Source organism: Euphorbia lathyris, chromosome 2 (genome assembly GCF_963576675.1).
Source record: "Euphorbia lathyris chromosome 2, ddEupLath1.1, whole genome shotgun sequence".
NCBI classification, from domain to species: Eukaryota; Viridiplantae; Streptophyta; class Magnoliopsida; order Malpighiales; family Euphorbiaceae; genus Euphorbia; species Euphorbia lathyris.
The window spans coordinates 6,383,532-6,400,020 of record NC_088911.1 but is presented as its reverse complement, the minus strand read 5'-3'; the positions used below and the strand labels follow the sequence as shown (position 1 = coordinate 6,400,020).

Here is a 16,489-nt window from a genome sequence, read left to right as displayed (position 1 = left end):
CATTAAAAAAATTAATGTTTTCATATAATGTTTCTACAAAATGAAACACCAAAATACGTTTAACTTGAATTTTAACATAATAAATATAATAAAAATAATTAAATTAGATATTTTATAATAATAATAATAAAATTGGGCCTCTTAAGACTCTTAGAGCGTTAATTTTCTAGATAAATTAACATTCATTTAATTTTTCAAATAATAATTAATAACAATAATTTGTTTAGATTTGTATAATAAAAAAAATTAGGCCCTCTTAAATTTGAGGCCATGTGCGGGAGAACTCCTTGTACACCCTTCTCCTACTCCCCTGCTTCTCAGCACTCTCTCTTCTTGGAGCTCATTAGGTAACATATGGCCTTTTCCCTTGGATTTAACCTTATTAGGTAACATATGGCCTTTTCCCTTGGATTTAACCTTAGGTAACATATGGACTTTTCATTATTATACCTGTTGAACTGTATATCCAGTTTTCTCTGATATAAAAACTCCATATCCATATTTTGAATTCTTTTTCTTAGAGGTTCTTGGTACCTAGTAATAATTTAGGCATAACATCCATTTCAGCTCCCAACCCAAAAAAATCAATTTGAAAGTAGTCTAAAGAACAAACAATGTAAATCAAATAAATAAATCAATCAATATCAATCAGGAAATGGGATAATTAGGAAATGAGATAATTATGGAAATGGGATGATTAGGAAAGGGGATATTATGGAAAGAGGATATTATGGAAATGGGATAAACAGATCAAGGTTTATACTTTCTATACCACAACATCAGTATCATCAATATCAATATAGACTTTCTTTCTTTCCTTTTTCACATGTTAAAATTGGTATCATCATCATCAATATAGACTTTCTTTCTTTCTTTTTTCACATGTTTGGAACAGCATCAGTATCATCAATATCAATATAGACTTTCTTTAAACGAAATGAATGGATGCATCAGTATCATTAATTTATTGAGAACAGCATCAGCAGGGCCGGCCCTGGGCATAGGCCCGGGGTGCGATGGCCTAGGGCCCAGGGCCGGAGGGGGCCCAAAAAAAATTTCTAACCTTATATGTATGTGTTGGCCCAAAATAAAGAAAATTTATTTTATATATATATATATATAATGCTTGTTGTTAAATTTAGGATATAGTTTATATTTTGTCTAGGAAATAATAATAATAAATAAAAATCAGAAAAACAATTCGTAAGCTCACCTCAAATACGCGGGGCGTGTATTTTCACACGCGGGGCGTATTCCACACACCCGAAGACGTTCCGCTTCAGAGACTGCTTTACGCGGGGCGTGTCTTCCTATACGCCACGCGTAAAGCGCATCAACAAGGCGTTCCAAGTTCAGGAGCACAAACACGCGGGGCGTCCTTCTCTTACGCAGCGCGTACTTTCCTACGCGGGACGTAACACCAGAGGCGCCACGCGCAGATACCATTAACAAAACGCACAAGCTTCAGGACCTCCAATACGCAGGGCGTAACCAACAATACGCGGGGCGTATTGCCTCTTCCGGCAACAGTTGGAAGCAGTCAATGGAAGTTGATGGTAGTTAGTAGAAGTTGAGGTAGTGGGGTGATGTGGCATGGAGGTAGTTGTGTTAGTTGGTGAATAATTACCAAAACGCCACTGAATAATTACCAAAATGCCACTCCAAAATACTATAAATAGACCCCCTCCCTTTCATTAAAGGACACACTCAACACACATACAAACCCCTCTCTAAAGGTTACTCTCAATGCTCTCTTTTTAGTTTTTAGTTCTTAGCTTCTAGTTCTTCAAGTTCTTCAAAGTTCTTCCTTTCGTTCTTCGTTTTTCTTAGTTTTAATCCCTCATTTAGCTTCCTTTAGCTTCAATTCAAGTTTCCAAAGCCTTTTTTCAAGTTTCTCAAATCAAATTAGTGTTTCAAAGTCGTTACTCTGCTCAAGTTTTCAATTAGAATTTCCTTTCTAAAATAATTTTCCAGATTCGTCCATCCTTTTTCAAAGCCCAATTCTGTCCATTTAGCGTTATTTTTTGCCTTCGATCCCTTAGACAAAGTTGTTCCTAACGTCCTGAATTTCGATCTAGCCTTTTGATTCACTCAATTCCGTGTCCAGAAACTCCGTTTACAAGCTGATCTTTGTACCCCAAATTCTTTTAGCTATTCTGCCCAGAATTTCCCAGATTCGACTAGTTGTTTTCAAAGCCAGATTCCGTCCATTTAGAATCCGTTTTAGCCTTCGATCCCTTATAGAAAGTTGTTCCTAACCTCCCGAAGTTCAATTTACACTATTTACTTGTCCAATTCCGTGTTCTTAAATACTCCAACCAAGCTCCCCAAAGTCAAGGTTTAAATCTGCCCCATTTGCCCACCAACGTTTAGTCATTGCACAAAGCACATACCGTACGGGCCCGACCGGTTGCAGCTCTCCGAGGACCTCGCACCTACACCAAAATTTAACTTCAATCCGAGATAGCTATTGTGGCTCCGAGTTTGTTGTTGAATTTCAATTTATTTTATCGCATTTCAATTCTTTGTATTGATTTGTTTGTTCCAATTCAATTGATTACCTATATGTTTAATATAGAGATTTCTCAATTGTAATTTAATTCATTTCCAATTTCATGTTTCAAACATTTATTCATCAATAAAATACCAATTTTCACCAAATCTTGTGTCAATTTCGCATCTTTCAATTTCTTTATTTTTCACATCTTCAATTTATTCGCATTAGCTTAAATAAAACAATTTATCTAGCAAAGTTTCTATAACGGCGCTGGAGACCCAATAGGCACTTTTCAATCCTTGCGTCCCTCGCCAATCGTTTCGTTTAGAATTCAAGTTTTGGCGCGCAAATCCATAAACTTAACCCACTTTAATAATTGAGAAATAATTTCTCTGGCACGCCCGCACCCTAACCACACGTGACAAGGTTGAAATTAGCATATTTCGAAAATATCGCTAACAGTATGTATGAAAATTAATTTTTTTATAATATAAATAGTGATAAAATTATATAGGAGGGTCTATTTATTTCTGAAAGCCCGTTGATAATTTTTTTTAAAAGACATGTCCAACTTTTAAACTTTAAGAAGTCCTTATTGCTTATTTTGCCTAGGGCCCCTAAATTGTCAGGACCGGCCCTGAGCATCAGTATCATTAATTTATTGAGAAATAGTATAAAAATCTCTCCATTGCACAACTTAAACTTAAAATTACCTCTTGTGGTTGTGATGCATTTTGCTTTCTCCCATGAATTGAATTGTTGTTACTGGCCTGTGATGCACTATACTTTCTTTTTCTTGCTGGCTCTTCTTGATGTTGAGGTTCAGTTTCAGGTATTCTTTCCCTTGAAATACCCTGCACAGAAAATAAAAATCCCATTTACATAACATCCATAAATGCTATTACCAGCAATAATAAAAATACAAAATGAGTACAAAAAACCCGTCTTAAATCATTCTTCCTTGCTAAGCAGCCTTTCTTGTTGTGATTTGAACCTTTACAATATGAACAGGTCATGTGCACACCTCTTTTTGACAACTTTCCAATTTTTTTTACTTCATCTCTAGACTTCCTCCTGTTCTTCTTTGGCCTTCCTGGCAATGGTTTTACTTCTGGTGGTTGGATTGCGGGATGTGAACTAGGAGGCCACATCTTCATATTGAGTACAGGCTGTATGAAGCTTCCATATGCTTGTAGGTAAGTCTGCTTATGATACCAATGGCTCACATAATTGATATGCTCGTAGTTAACTTTAGTCATAGCTGCAATTGCATGTAGGCAGCGGATTCCTTTGAGAGCCCAAGCTCTACATGAACAGGTCAACAACTTCAAATCCATCACATGTCTGTACTGACCTTCTGTCACCTCAAAACCAGCATCTCCATTCCATACTATTTGGCAGTTCATTGCTGTGTTGGCATTAGTTTGTAGAATTGACAATGCCATAGGTGAAATATCAGATGTCCACTTCTCAGCAAACTTAACCATTGCCATTCTCCTTTCTATGACCTGAACCCTAATCTCCTCAAGCATTGTTATGATCATCTTGTGCCTTGCCCCCAATATCCATCCATTAAATGTTTCTGAGATATTATTGTCAATAGAATCACACTTGGTGCTTGTGGGAAAGTATGTCCTCATCCATCTTTCCTTCTCATAATTAATAAGATCATTTACAATCCCTGTTCCCAATTGGCTCATCTCTTGCAATCTGTCTTTAAGCTCTGCTTCAAATGTAGCCTTACTCACTCTCCAAAATACATTCCTAGCTTCTACCCCTCTCCATTTCTTTGCCCAATTGGCAAGAATATGCTTTGCACACATTATATGCTCAGCTTGTGGCAATAATTCCTTTATTGTTGCCTCTAAACCCTACATTAATACAATAACATATCAATCATAAACAACTAACATGTAATAACATACTACAATCGAAAAATCATTTTAACATATCACATTAATACCATAACATACTACTAGGCATCCTAAATGCTAACAAACAACATAATAACATACCTTCTGCATGTCTGAAATGATAGTGTACTCTGCACCATTTTGAAGCTCCAAGTCTGATAACAACTGTTCCAGAAACCAACGCCATGTATGCTTGCTTTCAGCATCATCTATAACAGCCCATGCCACAGGATACATCTGGTGATTGCCATCCCTTGCCACAGCTACCAACAATTTCCCCTTGCAAATTCCCTTCAAGAAACATCCATCCAATCCAATACATCTTCTGCATCCCCTTTTAAACCCTTCCCTAACAGCACTAAAACATACATAAAACCCCCTCAAAATTAGTCTCTCAGGTTCCAATCTCCTATCAACATTAATAACCACAGTGCTGCCTGGATTGGATCTCAACAGTTCATCTCTATAGTTATACAACCTAGCATATTCTTCTTTGTAATCACCAATGAATTGGTTAAGTACTATCATCTTTGCTCTTCTACAACTGTGTTTACCAACATGAACCTTCAATTTGGTTCTAACCAAATCCTACAACTTCCACAACTTGATATTTTACTGATCCAGAATTCTCTCCTTAAAATAGTTAGCTATAAACTGAGAATTGCAGTGCATTTATGGACTGGATAATATGTCTTCACAACAAAATTCTTTGTCTTCTTCTCCAAACTCCCATAGATATGCCATGGGCATTTCTCACAGCAAATCACCCTTACTCTATGGAAATCATTCTTTTCTTAATCCAATTCTACGCCCCTCTTCACTGCATACTTTCCCGCTGCTTCTCTAAATTCATAAACATTCTTAAATACCATACCCAGTTCCCATAAAGGTTCTTCACATTCTGGATCATAATGCACTTTTTTCAAAGTCCTTCTCACACGTCTATGTTCGAACTCATCCTCCTGATCATCACTTGAAGCAAAACTATCCAGATATGAGCTTCCTATATAGTCTTCATCACCTCCAAGTAAACCAGCATACTTATTTCCCTCTTTGATATAAATCTCTCATCCATTGTCTATACCAACCTCCCCTAACTCAATTACACTTGTATGTGCAGGTCTGTTCCGTCTTGACCTCTCTTTCCTATAGCTTGATACGTTTTTCCTTATTTCTAAAGCCTCTGCATCATTATCACTTCCATTGTCATCATCTATCTCCACATCATACAGTTCATCATCAGTAGGTTTAGACTCATTATCACTTTCTGACCCAGCCTCCTCTACATCACCCTCATTCCCACCATAAAGATATGCTGCTTCAAATGAATGCTGGATATTTTTGTTTGGAGTAAAGTCAGCAACAGCATACAATAGAGTCCTTTTTATAACCATGTTAGCTACCACTTCCATGTCGGCCCTAGATTCCACCTCAGCATCTCTAACAAAGTCATCAGGCAAACAATCCACATAAACATCCAACCAAGCACTTTTGTCTTTATCCTTTAACATATTTAATATACTAACTTCATCTCTTAATTCTATATAATTATATGTATCTTTAGGACAGTAGTAAATAGGGCCACAATTTGTATATCCTAAATCCCTAAGACTCCACAGTATATCCAATCTCCCAAACTTATCAGCATCTATCTTTGACTTGAAATATACCAACCCATCAACATAATGCCAAGTTCCAGAATTGCCTATCACTAATTTACCTCTATGGTGAATTTTAATGCTCAAATCACGCTCTCCCATCTGCCACAGTGAGAGGACAATAAGGAATCTAATCTAAAAATATATACTATACTATACTCAACAAAGTAATGCAAACATTGACAATGACTTTCAGATACTCAACCAAAAGCATAAAGTTAAAAACCCTAATATACTATACTCTAACTTTTGCCCTGTCTTTTAACCAAAATTCACAAAAATGCCAAATGCTTAAAATAATCTAACTTTTTGCCTTGTCATTGTACCATTAAAGCATTAAAATAAGCTTACCTCTTGATTATATGTTGCAGTTTCTTCATTCACCTCAATCTCATCTGGTGATCTCCTCCTTCGAATTGTTAATTTCTCTCTATTTCGATTCATTAAATCAATTAAGGTTTTGGCTTAGGGATTAAGAGAAGAACAGAGAATTGAAGCAGTCACAAGGGATTAAGAGATTAAGGGTTGGGGATTACGGTTTTGGATTTTCCATTGAGAAGAACGGAGAATCGAATGGTCTCATTAGGGATTGGGGATCAAAAAGGCATTATTTTTACATTATATAAATAATTACATCAATTTCCACGTGTGTCTCCACATGTATTGTCTGACTTTTCAACCTAATCCACGTGGCAGCACGTGGTCATCAACTGCGTTTTCATTTCGAAAGTTGGGGTTATGTCTTACGTTTTGATAAGTTTGAGGGGTAATTTGTTACAATTGAAAGTTGGGGGGGGGGGGGGGGGGGCTAGTTGCAACATTTGGACAAGTTCAGGGGGTTATTTGTGTATTAGGCCTGATAATTATATTAGAAAAATGTTAATAATTATAAGTTGTAATGGTAACAAATAAACCCATCATTAAATTTTTTGATAGCAAAAAGTAAAACCCCTTATTTGGAATAGTAACAAACAAGCCACTTAATAAAAGGTTTTGGCTTTATCGCCAAACACTAATTAGGTTTCCCTCCTCAAATTTCATTTCCAGCTGCTCGTTTCCTTTCCAAAATATCAGATCAAAACCCTAATGGAAATTTTCGTTAAATGCTCCAAAATTTCAGACCAAAATCCTAGTTGAAACTGTTTCCTCTCAGAATTTCTAAACTGTTGCTTAATTTGCGTGAGCTGCTCATAATCCCTAATTCAACTGTGCAACTACATCTCAATGCAAACCGCCATATCAGCTCCAATAGCCATTACTTGAAGCTGTAGAAGCATGTACTTCTTGAAACACTTTCACCCGCTAGAGCTCGTTTGAACATCCAAATTTATTGTTTATCTTAGAAATTAGAAAGAATATTTCATTTACTTCCTCTCACTTTGATTCCTCTAGGGTTTCTTGCTCCTAGTTTGCTTGATGAATTTAGGATTTCAGTTATCATTATAAATATGTTTTAATAAGGGATTTGTTTAATATTAATAATATATTTTTAGTAAAGCTTTCTAATCATTATAATTAGTTTGTAATAAGCAGATTTTTAATCATTGAAACTCGTTGTTAATAAGTGTTTTTTTTGTATTATTCTAATTACTTTCAATAAACGGATATTTAATTATTATAAACATTTATTAATAATGGTAGATTTTCCATTATTATAAGGTTAATAATAAATGGATTCATTTTCATTATTAAAAACAATTAACAAGACAACGTTTAACAAGGAGTTTATATGGGACTTTTCCACTTATTAAAAGTTTTTAATAAGGGTATTTGGACTTTTAATAACAAATTTTCTCATTACTAAAAGCACTTTTGTTAGTGTTAAGGACCAAATATTGTATTATTAAAATACAAAGATTAAATAATGTGTTAAGTAAAAATGCAGGGATTAATAAATTATTTATCCAAAACAAAGTTATAATTAGAAAATCAATAAATATTATTAAATTGAACAGAACACAAGTCTTAGAAATAAGGAATAGCTAGTAGAGGCTGTGCTTTGGCAAGTGACATGCCAAACTTTTGAGTCATATCCAATTCATTTGGTTGAATGCTATGTGATAACTTCCAATTAAATGTGGACGAGAGAAGCCAACATTAGATGCAACATTCTATGCGCTAATGGTAAACCTGGACAAATCCTTCTTCCCGCTCCAAATGGGATCAACTCAAAATCTCTTCCCTTCACATCAATTTTGCTTGCTAAAAATCTTTCTGGCTCGAACCTATCCGGGTTCTCCCATATCTTTCCATCTCTTCCCATAGCCCATACATTGACAAGTATCTGTGCATTTTTTGGTATCTTAAACCCACCAATCTCTACGTCGGATTCAGCTTTATGGGGTACCAAGAATGGAGCTGGCGGATGCAATCTAAAGATTTCTTTAACCGTTGCTTGTAGATAAGGCAACTTGTTAATATCAGATTCTTGAATATCTCCTTCTACTTCTTTAAGCTCTTTTTTGAGTTTCAAAAGTTTCTCGAGATTACGAAGTAACTCTTCCATTCCCCATTCTAATGTTTTTGAAGTTGTATCCGTGCCCGCTATGAATAGATCCTACAGAGACCATCAATTTATGTTTAAATAGGTGACAAATGGGACAAGATGAAGACACTTCTTTCCCCATTCCATTCTAAACCGGGAATCTAAATATATATAATAGTTGATCGAAACATAAGTGGTATCTGTCACCTAGCTAACACGTGTGGTTTCAGTCAGCTAGATGACAGTCAAGTATCATCTAGATAGCAGCAATAAGAGATAAATTAAAATTAAGTACTCACCAAAAGCAAGTGCTTTATCTCAACAAGGCTCAATTCAGAATCATTTTCTTGGCTTATATTAAGAAGAAAATCAAGTAGATCTTGCCTCTCCTCAACTACTGTGGATGAAGATTGCAATCTCTTTCTGATAATTCCATCAAATTTCTCAAACAAAACATCAAAACAAAGCTTCGTCCGCCGCCAAATTCCTTGAGGATCCATCATCTGAAGCAACGGAAAATAATCTGCAACATTGGGCTTTCCTGCTTCTTCCATTATATCAACAACTGCCTCATAAAACTGCAGACATAAATCAGAATCATAACTCCCTAAATCAATAGAAAAGAAGGTGTTCGATATCAGATTCAACACAGTAGTGAAAGCAGCTTGACCAATATCAATAGCTTCACCAATCTTGCAATTCTCTCCCACAAACCCTAACAACTCCTGCACTTTTTTCTGCCGAAGATTCTGGCTTGATTCCAGCTTTTTCAATGTGAATAATTCTATGGCCATGACTTTTCTGAGGCTCTTCCATTGATCTGAAACAGGTAGTGGTCATGTGCAAGAGAAGAATTTGGGATGGTTCGGCTAGATAGGGCTTGGTCATGTTTCTGTAATGCTTCTTTGGCAAATTCAGTGGAAGATATGACTATGGTTGTTATGGTTCCTAATTTGAGTGTCATTAAAGGTCCGAATTTTTTAGAGAGATTAGTGAGGGAGTGGTGTGGATTTATGCCCATTTCTAATATGTTTCCGATGATCGGAATGTTGGATGATTCGGTGTTTAGAGAGAGAGAGGCCGAATCTTAGAGAGAGAGAGAGAGGGAGAGAGAGAGAGAGAGATAAATTGAATGAATAATGATTCCCTTGATTAGGGTTCGTATTGATCACAGGTATATATATGACAGACATATGAATGTATACTAATTAGGTTTTCTGAACCCTAATTAGTTGTATAGTTTAGATACAACTCTAAGACTTAATCCTAGATATAATGGAATCTTATCTCTGCACACTAAATACCTGTGCACTCAAGGTCGAAGATAATAGAACAGCAAAAGGTTATTTTAAGTGCCCAAGTGCCCAGAAAGTTTGATTAAAGAGGAATATCGAAAAAACTGTGTGTTCAAGAAACTGGAAACTCATGTATTTATAGCCTTCTGAAATAAGAACGTTGGAACGTTCACTTACACGTTAGAAGGTGGAGTAAGACCAGGAGAAAAATAAGGTTCCGTTTTTGACTGATTAAAACGTTGAAGAAAAATTCAAACAAGTTAAAACGGATAGAAATAAAAATAAAATTCGGGTCCAGTCCAGTCGGGACGGGCGGGCGTCGCGCGAACGAGCGAGCGCGCGCGTGTGGTATATTTGCTAAAACCTTCTTAACACAATTTAAAGGCTTCTAAAGCCCAATTCTATATATACCCACTCAAAGGGTTGTTTGTTTCCCATGTGGGATTGTAAATGTGCTCTTGAGAGCAAAGAGGTTAATGACAAATATACCCACACTTTTAAAGCTATTTCTTATTCAACACTAAAGCCATTTTATCTAACAATCCCCCACAAATGGCTTTATAAAAACATTTAAAATAGTACAAAGGAAATAATTTTCTGGGCAAATAAAACGAGTAGGACAAGGTTATGAAAACTTAAGTATCAATGTCTTTCGATTGAATTGATACGTAGTGAGATGAGGCAACAGAGTGACGTTTTGGAAGTGAATTGCTCTTGAACTTCTGAAACTTCATCTGAGACCCCCACAACACGTAAATAACCTTAAAAAAACTTTTGTTGTTCCGCGATAAAACTTTATAACGCTTTTGAAGGCCATACGTACACCTTGGATCTTATGAGTGCTCTAGAAAGACTGCCTAAGTCTTTCATAGAAGGCGGCCCACCTCCACACTCAAGTAGGTGATCTCCAAAATGAGATCATTAAGAGTTTCTCGTAACTCAACCTTCAAAACACATCCATCAAGTCCATGAACATGAACCACCACTTAATCGGGCTATGGATTACACAATCACTATTATTTGCCATAGGAATGGGAGAGATATAGTGCATATCGAGGACAATATGGCTTCGTTTGACCACGAATGGTGTCCACCATATTTCCTTTATTCAACAGGCTTTAGTCCCATTCCCCTCGACGACTCAAGTACAACTCTTCTAGGTAATCCTTTGGTAAAGGGATCTGCTAGATTCTTTTCCGACCTCACATAGTCTAGGGCAATTACCCCATTCTTCAAGAGTTGTTTCAAAATTCCATGTCTAATGCGAATAGGTCTTCTCCTTCCATTGTAGACACTATTCTTTGCAGTACCGATAGCTGCCTGTGAATCACAATGCATTGAAATGGGTGCAGAAGAATTCCCCCACAATGGAACATCTGCTACTAGTGCCCTCAACCATTCTGCTTCTTGACTAGCTAGTTCAAGAGCTATAAATTCAGATTCCATGGTTGATCGAGCAATACAAGTTTGCTTGGATGATTTCCAAGACACTGCACCACCACCTAGAACAAAAACATAGCCACTGGTGGAACTCACCTTATCATTGTTAGATACCCAATTTGCATCAGTATATCCTTCTAAAACAGCAGGAAATTTAGTAAAGTGCAAACAATAATTCATGGTACCTCTTAAGTATTTCAATAAGCGATAAAGTGCACTCCAGTGTTCATTATTTGGACAGTGAGTATATCTACTCAATCTACTAACAGCATAAGCTATGTCCGGTCTAGTATGATTCATTAGGAACATTACACTGCCTATGATCTTAGCATATTCCTCTTGGGAGACACTATTTCCTCCCTTATTGCTTGTTAAATTTACACTAGGATCATAAGGAGTTCTAGCTGGAACTACATCAAAACTGTTAAACTTTTTCAACAGTTTTTCAACATAATGTGATTGTCCTAATGAGTACCCATTTTCTGTCTTAGTAATTTTGATGCCAAGAATTACATCCGCTTCTCCCATGTCTTTCATGTCAAAGTGAGAAGAAAGAAAGGATTTTGTGTCATTAACCACATCTAAGCTTGTCCCTAAGATAAGCATATCATCTACATATAGGCATATAATCACATAGTTCGAATCACAAGATTTAGAATAGACACATGTATCCGATCCATTAACCACATACCCATTGGAAAGTAAAACACTGTTAAATTTTTCATACCATTGTTTGGGTGCTTGTTTCAACCCATAGAGTGATTTTTTCAATTTGCACACTTTGTCCTCGTGTCCATGTATGACGTGTCCTTCTGGTTGCTGTATATAGATCTCCTCTTCTAAATCCCCATTTAGAAATGCCGTCTTTACATCCATTTGATGTATCACCAAGTTATGAATTGCTGCAATTGCAATAAGAACTCTAATAGTAGAGATTTTAGTAACAGGAGAATATGTGTCAAAATAGTCAATTCCTTTCTTTTGACTATAGCCCACTACAACTAATCTAGCCTTAAATTTTTCAATGGATCCATCAGGCCTCAATTTTCGTTTAAATATCCATTTACACCTTATAGGTCTAGAGCCTTTTGGCAGATCAACTAATTCCCATGTATGGTTGGCCATAATGGAATCTATTTCACTCTTAATAGCTTCTTTCCAAAAATCAGCATCTATAGAGGTAACAGCTTCTTTATATGTTTTTGGATCTTCTTCTATTAGATAGGCAGACATAATCTCATCAGTAATGTTATCTGGATTTTCTAATAGAAAGGCTGAAATGAAGCCTGGTCCAAAGCTATTTTCTATTCTTCTCCTTTTGCTTCTCCTAGGTTCAAAAGCAACATCATTTTCATTCTCATCCTGAGGTAGAGATGAAGCAGACACAATTGGAGTAGGAAAATGTAATGGAGTAGAAGCACTAGTTGCCTCGCACTGTTTGTCTTTCTTTAGGGGAAAGGTGTTTTCAAAAAACACTACATCTCTAGATTCACATATGCTATAGTCGTTCAGATTCATGAACCTATAAGCGGCACTATTTGAGGCATAACCAATGAAAACACAATCAAAGGTCTTGGGTCCTATGTTAGGCTTTCTAAATGATGGAAATGCAACTTTAGCAAGACAACCCCAAACTCTCAAAAAATTCAAATTTGGTGCAAACCCCTTCCACAGTTCATAAGGAGTTTTATCTAATTTTTTATGAGGAACCCTATTCAGAATATAGCATGCAGATAGGACAGCTTCCCCCTACATGTTATCAGATAACCCAGAACTAATTAACATGGCATTCATCATTTCTTTAAGAGTTCTATTTTTCCTTTCAGCTATACCGTTTTGTTGAGGTGTATACGGTGCACTAGTCTCATGTACAATGCCATTATTTTCACAAAAGGACTTAAGGAAAAAAGTTCCATATTCTCCTCCCCTATCGGACCTAAGCCTTTTTATTTTCTTATCTAATTGATTTTCTACCTCTGATTTAAACTTAATGAACATATGCTCAACCTCATCTTTTGATTTCAATAAATACACTTTGGTATATCTAGAGAAGTCATCAACAAAAGTAATGTAATATCTTTTGCCACCTTTGCTAACAGAATTTTTAAAATCAGCTAAATCAGAGTGAATTAAACCAAGCAGTTCTGTGCTTCTATTCTCAACAGGTAAGAAAGGTTTCTTTGCAAATTTTGCTTCCACACATATAGAGCATTTGGAGTTAATTTCAGAATTAGTAACATTTATAACATGCATATTTCCCAATTTTTTAATGGAAGCAAAATTTACGTGTCCTAATCTACCATGCCACAAATCAATGGATTCACTCAAGTAAACAGAAGCAGATGTAGTTGCATTAATTCCAACAGAATTCACATGGACAGTGTTCAAAATAAAGAGGCCATCAGCTAGGTACCCTTTTCCCACAAAAGTCCCATTCCTAGTGAGAATAATCTTATCAGCCTCAAAGATAATTTTTAAACCAGCCTTGTTTAGCAAGCTACCAGAAATAAGATTCCTACGAAGAGCAGGCATATACAACACATTATTTAAAGACAAGCTTTTTCCAGAAGTTAACTTAATTAAAACTGTTCCTTTACCAACAACACCAGCAGTAGTGGTGTTTCCCATGTAGACGCATTCCCCATCGGCAGCGTCCTCAAAGTCATTAAACAGGTCCTTGTTTGAGCATAAGTGCCTTGTAGCTCCAGTATCTAGAACCCAGTCCGTTTTGTTTTCCACCAGATTAGCTTCAACCACAACAGCAGCAATAATTTCTTCATTTTCTACTAGATTGGATTGTGGAGCAGCTCTGTTGTTTGGATTATGATTGGTGTTCTGTTGGTTCTTCCTTTGGTAGCACTGAAATGCCTTGTGGCCAGGTTTACCACACACAAAGCATTCCACTACTTTCTTCTTCAGAATTCTTCCATTCTTCTTGAAAGGCTTGTTTTGGTTTGAGCCTTTTTGGAATTTGGTTGAAGGTCCTTTGTTCCTGTCTTTTGGCACCACAGCAGATTCAACAATATTAGCATTAATTGAAACAGACTTAGAGGAAAGTTGCTTATCTTTCATTCGATTTGCTTCTTCAGTTCTCATGTGGCTGACAAGCTCCTGAAGACTGAAGTCCTTTTTCTTATGCTTCAGATGGTTTCTGAAATCACTCCAGGAGGGTGGAAATTTTTCCAGGAGGACATTTGCTTGCAGCAAATCAGACATTGTCATGCCTTCACCCAGAACTTCAGCAACAAGATTCTCATATTCATGAATCTGATCAATGATGGGTTTTTCATCAACCATTTGATAATTGAGCCATCTTCCAACCACATACTTACGTTTTCCAGCATCATCAGACCCGTATTTTTCTTTGAGGGTATCCCAGATTTCTTTGGCAGATTTCTTATTGACAAAAATATCGAACAGTGGGTTCGACATATGATTCAGCAGATGACCCCTAACAGTTTTGTTGTCTTTTTCGTATTTTGCAGAACGGGTGTCGTACTGCTGAACAATCAGAGACATGGCAGGAGCGTTTGGGTCAGTGGGTGGTTCCTGGACAACAACATAGTCCAGTTCGAGCTGTTCAAAGAAAATCAGAATTTTCTGCGACCATCTCTTATAGTTAAGACCGTCCAGAGGTTCAAGTTTGGAAAGGTCGGGAAGGGATTTCGCAATTAAAGCAGACATGATTGCGAAATAGAAACTCGCTTTCAAATTGAGAGAAAATAGATAAGGGTTACAGAAAATACGATTGGAATGAACAAAAATCGAGCTGTGCTGTGGCAGTTGCCACTGCCTTGAAAGCGATTTCGGCAGACCGAGGTGCAATCTGTAATTCCGGTCGCTCCCCAAGGTTAACACAGAAGCCTTCGAACCTGTGCACTCAAGGTCGAAGATAATAGAACAGCAAAAGGTTATTTTAAGTGCCCAAGTGCCCAGAAAGTTTGATTAAAGAGGAATATCGAAAAAACTGTGTGTTCAAGAAACTGGAAACTCATGTATTTATAGCCTTCTGAAATAAGAACGTTGGAACGTTCACTTACACGTTAGAAGGTGGAGTAAGACCAGGAGAAAAATAAGGTTCCGTTTTTGACTGATTAAAACGTTGAAGAAAAATTCAAACAAGTTAAAACGGATAGAAATAAAAATAAAATTCGGGCCCAGTCCAGTCGGGACGGGCGGGCGTCGCGCGAACGAACGAGCGAGCGCGCGCGTGTGGTATATTTGCTAAAACCTTCTTAACACAATTTAAAGGCTTCTAAAGCCCAATTCTATATATACCCACTCAAAGGGTTGTTTGTTTCCCATGTGGGATTGTAAATGTGCTCTTGAGAGCAAAGAGGTTAATGACAAATATACCCACACTTTTAAAGCTATTTCTTATTCAACACTAAAGCCATTTTATCTAACAGCAAAGACTGGGTAGCGGCTTGGTTAAAATGTCTGCTACTTGATCATCAGTAGGAATGAATCTGACATTGAGAAAACCATTTGTGACTTGTTCACAGACAAAGTCATAATCCAGCTCAATGTGTTTTGTGCGAGCATGGAACACGGGATTTGAGGTGAGATAAATCGCACCTACATTGTCACACCATAATTGTACAGGGGGTGGTATGTTAAATCCCAAATCTTTCAACAATGATTTGAGCCAGAGTAATTCCGCTGTTGCATTTGCAACTGCTTTGTACTCACTTTCAGTGGACGATCTTGCAATGGTGGGTTGTTTTCGCGTTTGCCTGGAAACAATGCTATTCCCAATGTATACACAGAAAGCTCCAGTTGATCGTCTGTCATCCGGGCACCCCCCCCAATCACTGTCCGAGTAGCAATGCATATGCGAAATGTGTTTAGGTGACATAAGGATGCCAAACTCAAGAGTTCCCTGAAGATACCGAAGCACCCTCTTTACACTCTTCCAGTGTTCATCCGTGGGACAGTGAAGGAACTGACATAGCTTGTTGACCGAGAAGGCAATGTTAGGTCGAGTGAGAAGAAGATATTGAAGAGCACCGACAACACTCCGATATTCATCCCCTGATGCAAGCGGAGTGCCAAGACTTTTTGACAACGTGGGAGTGGTACTCATAGGTGTCGTGATTGGTTTGGCATCTGCCATGTTTACACGATCAAGGATGTCGGCTGCATATTTTGCTTGACACAGGTGAATACCATCTTTTGAATACTGAATCTCAATGCCCAAG

At 37.1% G+C, this 16,489-nt stretch overlaps 1 pseudogene; it reads right to left on the bottom strand.

The window, feature by feature from the left end:
- Positions 1-8,033: 8,033 nt before the first annotated feature.
- On the bottom strand, positions 8,034-10,945 carry LOC136216632 (cytochrome P450 76T24-like; annotated as a pseudogene).
- Between the last annotated feature and the right edge of the window lie 5,544 nt (positions 10,946-16,489).